The 6,000-nt window shown below is 31.6% G+C and overlaps 1 long non-coding RNA gene across 1 annotated transcript in view; it reads right to left on the bottom strand.

The window, feature by feature from the left end:
• Positions 1-1,139: 1,139 nt before the first annotated feature.
• The window catches only part of LOC150080600 (uncharacterized), a 35,507-nt gene continuing 30,646 nt past the window's right edge, over positions 1,140-6,000 (bottom strand). Inside the window, exon 3 of the long non-coding RNA XR_016547372.1 lies at positions 1,140-1,321. This is a non-coding gene — a long non-coding RNA (uncharacterized LOC150080600). The remainder of the gene's footprint in view (positions 1,322-6,000) is intronic.

The raw sequence follows: 6,000 nt of genomic DNA, 5'->3' as shown, positions 1-6,000 counted from the left end.
CTAAAATCACATAAGCACATGCACACAAATAAACAGCAAACTATATGATTTTTATGAGACAATAAAGCTGAATCAAAATTGTTTCTTTGCAAAAAAAAAAAATAAATAAATAAAAAGTCATGCAATGATTTTTTTGTAATGTAACAAATTACAAACTTTACAAAGGGTGGACTATTTTATCTTCATTTCAATTGAACTGTGTTTTACAATTTTTGGCAGTTTAGATAGGGCTGGCTCATGGGATAACATAGGCACTATCTAGATTCAGAAAGTGTTAATTTAATGAATTTGTTATATATATTCCAATTATGGTTTGGAAAACTGCTAAAATATCCTTAAAACTTAACTTTAATCATTATGAAAAGTTATGATTAAATTTAAGCTTCATGGCAAGATAATTCTCTACCGGAGGATAAGTAAATATTAAAGTAATTAACAATATACATGAAAGAACAAACTCAAAAAAAAAAAAAAAAAAAACAAGGACAACACTAATTTATAGTACAAAAATCGAAAATTTTGTACAACATATTTCAAATGCATATTGCAAATATCTATCAAAGATTTCAATTGCAAATAATGTTAAAAAATAAGAAAATAAAATAGAGAATTCATTTCATTAAACATTCCTAAACTAAAAATCAATGTAAAAATTCATTTGTTTTTATGTTAATTGATAAGTTAATTACATAATCATGTATAAAAATCTATTATACTTTTTTTTTGTTTTTATCAGTGAACAATTTTACTTTGCCAAGAGTTTTTAATTTTAAAACTGGACTATAAGGGAAAAGAATTATATTTCTCCCTCAACTCCAGGGATACCTAACTCTGAAATATCTCTTTTAGTAGACCAACATAAAGATAACTAAAAGAGATGCTTTTATTCCTATACCATCCAGTTACAATCAATTCAGCGTGTGTGAGTGTGTGTGTGTGTGTGTGTGTGTGTGTGTGTGTGTGTGTGTGTGTGTGTGTGTGTGTGTGTGTGTGTGTGTGTGGAAACTATATTCTTACATGACTAACTTTAGTGCAGTTTTACTGAATGAATGCCTTTATACCTTTCATTATAAAAAGAAACTTTAAGGATAAACTTTTACACCAAAAGAGTCTCAAGAATTTCCTGAGAAATCCCTGCATCTTTCATTCTCAACATCATTCTTTCTTTGTATTCCTGTGTTTCTTCTTCGGTAATGGAAGTTTCCAATTCTTTTTCAGTCTCCTCTTTTTCTACTTTATTCCACTGAACTCCTTTAGCAAATATTTCTTCTGCATCACTCACACTCACTCCTTTCACTCTTGAAATAGCTTTTACAATAGCCTAAAAATCAAGCAATAAGCCATTCAATAAAAACACTGATAAACAGCATAATTTAAAAATCTACTAAAATAAAATTAATTTATTTATTAATTTTGTTATTATTCAGCTTATTAGTTTTATTATGAATAAAAATAACACCATAGTTTGCAACTATTGTTCAATGAATAGATTAATGAATAATATAAGCAGTTTGATCAAATTGTTTAAATGCAAAATAATTAATGTTTTGCAACTTTGCTAATTAATTCATGTGTCACTTTGAATTATGATAGCCACTACAACATCATTTGTTTGAAAAACATACTTGTCTGGGAGATTTTTAAACAACTGCCACTGCATGTTGTTTCAATGGCAGTTGAAATTTTTATTTAAAATTTTAACTGTTTTAGAGAAATTAATATGACATCAATCATAAAAAATTACAAAGAGTATAAAATTAAGGAGAAATTTGTCTTATTCAGGTTCATGGAAAGTCACAGCAAATGAAAAGCAGCAGAGAATTTTGGAATAACCAAGCCTACTGTTAAATTTGTTAAACTACATTTAAATAATCACAATATTAACAATCAGTGAAACATTTTATTCAGAAAAAAAAAAAAAAAAACTCACATGGAAGCATTATAAGCTTCAGCTTGCCAATATTATTAGCATGTATGTCTGAAAATCAGCACTTAACATTATGAAACAAAAATAAAAATTATAATTAATAAAAAATATTTTCAATGAGAAATATGAATTATCTGCAGTGTAAACACTTTAAAATATACATTTTTCACCCCACGTTTCAGACTTTCACACCCACTTGAAGGAGTTAAAGAAGGGCTGAGTACTGGAACTGTTTTGGAAAAATGAATCATTGGAATTTACACAGAGAGAGAGAGAGATATGCATTTTTCTCATCATTAGAAAGATATGCATCTGCAAACAGAATTTGATGAAATGCAAGAGGATTAAAGTAAGAACTGCAGAAAGTAAATTTGAAATTTATTGAAACACTAAATTTATCATATTTTGAAACGTCATCTGGCTGGCTTAAAACCTTCGGAAAAATGGAATAACATATAGAATTTCCAAAAAGGGGATCCATATTAATGTGAAGGTATGCCAAAAGCACTGCAGGTTTGTTTACAGCTAATGCAAAAGGTGAAAACCTTGAATTACCGATTATAGGAAAATCAACAAAATACTTCCATATGCTTTAAACAATTACCTGTAGTATGGATAGCTAAAAATGCATGGATGACCTTGTAACTGTTCACTAAATAGATGTACAACATTAATAACAAAATGAGAAAGCAGAAAAGACATTTTAATAACTGTTTGACAATTGCCTTGTCTACTTATCAATTGACCCTTTGTCAGAAGGTGAAAAACTTGAACCACTGATTGCAAGAAAATTTGTATGCTTTAAAAACTTCCAAATGGACAAATTACCAGTAGTGTGGATAGCTAAAAATGCTATGGCTAGCTAATTTGCATCCATTACCACCATTTTAGTCCAACTTTTGGAACAAAGCATAATAAAAAATTTTTATGTACATGCATTATTTTCAGAAACTGTGGCAAAAGCAAAGGTGAAGTATTAGAAGATGTTTTATTGATAGCAGTAGGAGGTGCATGGGAAAAAGTGATATACAAGAACAAAACTATCACTAAATGCCAGACCATGACAAGACTCATAAGCACTTGATGCAAAAAGGAAATACACCCCTCCCACAAATACAGATAGGCATCAGTGTTAATTTCATTAATACTACCTCCAATTATAAAAATGTCTGAATGCGGCTACTTACAAGATTCCACGATACTATGATCTTGGGGAAACACTTATGGAAATCCAGGATTTTGAGCTATAAGACTACTCAATCCAATTCAGACAATAGCATGCAGTATTGATATAAGAATGATATAGGAATACTTGGAATTTTCCACATAGTTTTGTAGGAGTGTTATCAATAACAGTGTTTTTATTAGGTTCACAAACTATAAATATATAGCAATACAAATAAGATTTTATAAAGTAACTGTATTACACAGTAAGTAATGTAATTTAAAATAGCACAGTTTTTACTACTGTCAAATAAATGAAATTATAGTGTATGTTAAATATAGTGTATGTTATTAGTGTATGTTAATTATAGTGTAAATTAAATTTAGACAAAAATCATACCACAGACTAGTGCTGCAAAGCAAAGAGTTCAAGTAGTGGGAATGTTTTTGTTTGAGGGAGAACTGTCAAAGGGAAAAAAGACAAAAAAAAAACTGCAGCCATTATCAACCCACTGCAGGGTGGAAGCCTCCTCAACAATTCATGCTGAGGGAAATGGACCATAATCTGCTACGCTGGTCCAGTGTGGATTGGCAGATTGACCATATTTAGCAGTCAGGGGCTTGAACCCCGGTCTACTCAGAGCGTGTGCTACTGCACTCCTGCTCCTGACCACTCGGCTATGGAGGCCTAAGGAAGTTCTCCTATAAATCAGGATTATATTATGTGTATTACTTGTTTCCTCTTTGTGATTTAGTGGAACACATGATACAGTGTGTGTGTGTGTGTGTGTGTGTGTGTGTGTGTGTGTGTGTGTGTGTGTGTGTGTGTGTGTGTGTGTGTGTGTGTTGAAAATAAAATGAGAAAGTTAAACACAAATTCAGCATTCAGATGGGCTTATATGAAGGCTTGAAGAATAGGACTGATGCTCTCAAAAGATTAAAAGGGAAGGGCCCATAAGCACTCTGCTGCTGCCCAGCCCAACACTAGTTCATGCTCCAGCATCAGAAAACAAAACAGACAAAAACACTTTCCAAATATTGACTGAAACAACACACACACACACACACACACACACACACACACACACACACACACACACACACACACACACACACACACACACACACACACACACACACACACACACAGAAATTGTCTGGATTTATTGGATGACTTATCTAAACCAGCACGTTAGAAAGGAAGTGAAAGAAAGTATTATTCTTGATCCCACTATCAGCAATGAATCTTCATGCATTTAGAGTCTGCAGATCTTTTAAAATCTTTTTATTGCACTGCAATAATACATTCCTTCATGGCCAATAACCAAGGGGTTTTACATTGAAAATTCAAATAAGGCTAGAGGGCTCACATTGAAATCTTGAGTCTCTAGGCTTGTGTAATTCAAAATACAGGTAGTTCTCGACTTTACGAGTTAATTTGTTCCTAGCATGTGCTCGTAAAGTGAAAACTCATAAAGTGGGAATTAAATCCCATATACACATAATGTTAAAAATAGAGGTTACATTCCCAACATTGAGATTAGTTAGCCAATTAGTTTATGTTTAAACAATGATTGATTTATCCAAAGAAATTAAAATGTAGCCTGTAAAATCAAGCAAATTATAATAATAAAGAAATTATTTATGACTTACAAATTTTAAAGAATGTTTATTCTTCATCATTGACTAAATGCATACTCGTTGATCACTTATTATTGGCTCGGCACTCGTGGGTTTGTTGCACCAGGAGTTGTCTTCTTCAGAAATGCTTCAAGAGACATTTGTTTCCAAGATAATCTTCTATTTTCTTTATAAATTTCAATAGATGCATAAGCATTTTTTTACGTAATGCACAAATTGCAACTAACACAATTTGTGCGGAGTAACAAGTTTACGATGCTTAAAAAAAAAAAAAAAAAAAAGAATGAAGAGACGATTCTGAAAATTTATTTGTTTCTTATATGATTGAAGATCATATAAGAAACAAGTAAAGGGGAAACAAGTTTCACCATAATAACGCAAAAAATCACACAATTCCAGATATCGGCATTTTCGCAAATGCAAAAATATCAAGTTTACTACCCGTTATTAATTAGATGCAATAACAGAAAAGCCCAATAAACTGGAAAGTGCAAATTGTTTTTATTGTTTTATGGCCGTGACCTCCAGAAATGTGCTTTTGAAAAATGTCACAAAGGTGTTTAAAATTGGTTCTTATAACAGAACATATGATAACGATGAAAGTGTAGTGCATTTTAGTGGTTTTAACTGGTAACTAATAGAATTTGCACTATAAAAATGACCTTTTAGAGAGTTATATAGCGAAAATTTGAACTTCCGAGGTCGTTGAACGAATTACCAAAAAACAATGTATTATTCATTGTTTTTTGGTAATTCGTTCTTTTGGTAATTTGGTAAAGCTGGGTACACTGTATTGTATAGCCATGCTCATGGTTTGAAATGTGGTATTTATGAATGTTTAACATTCATTTTTTGTAATTAATGTTAATATTTTCGATTTTGTTTATGCTTGATATGTTGGGGAAAAAAAAAAAAAAAAACCCCTTAAACCCGGGAACTCATAAAGCGAGAACTGCCTGTATTACATAAATTGCAGAGATGAATTAAACAATATATTAAAGAATAAAGTGAGATAAAATTCTGCATCCAGGTTCTGTACAGTCTGAAGCATGCTCATGGGAATGAAGCAGTCAGTTAGGTGGAGCCTATTACAGTTGTGGAAAGAGGGAAAAGTGTTGAGCATTTCATGTGGAATCTTCCAATAGCAAATGTCTCAGAAATCAGGAGAGCTGATATAGCCTATAATCAGTGTTATAATGGTAGTCAGTCAGTTTTATAATGGTAGAGCTGCTGTAATGGTGGTAGTGTGGATGACATTTGTGAAGTTA

This window comes from Mastigoproctus giganteus, chromosome 9, assembly GCF_048544385.1.
Source record: "Mastigoproctus giganteus isolate SK-2022 chromosome 9, ASM4854438v1, whole genome shotgun sequence".
NCBI lineage: Eukaryota > Metazoa > Arthropoda > Arachnida > Uropygi > Thelyphonidae > Mastigoproctus > Mastigoproctus giganteus.
Note: the sequence above shows the minus strand (reverse complement) of the source record. Positions and strands in the feature narration are given on the sequence as shown.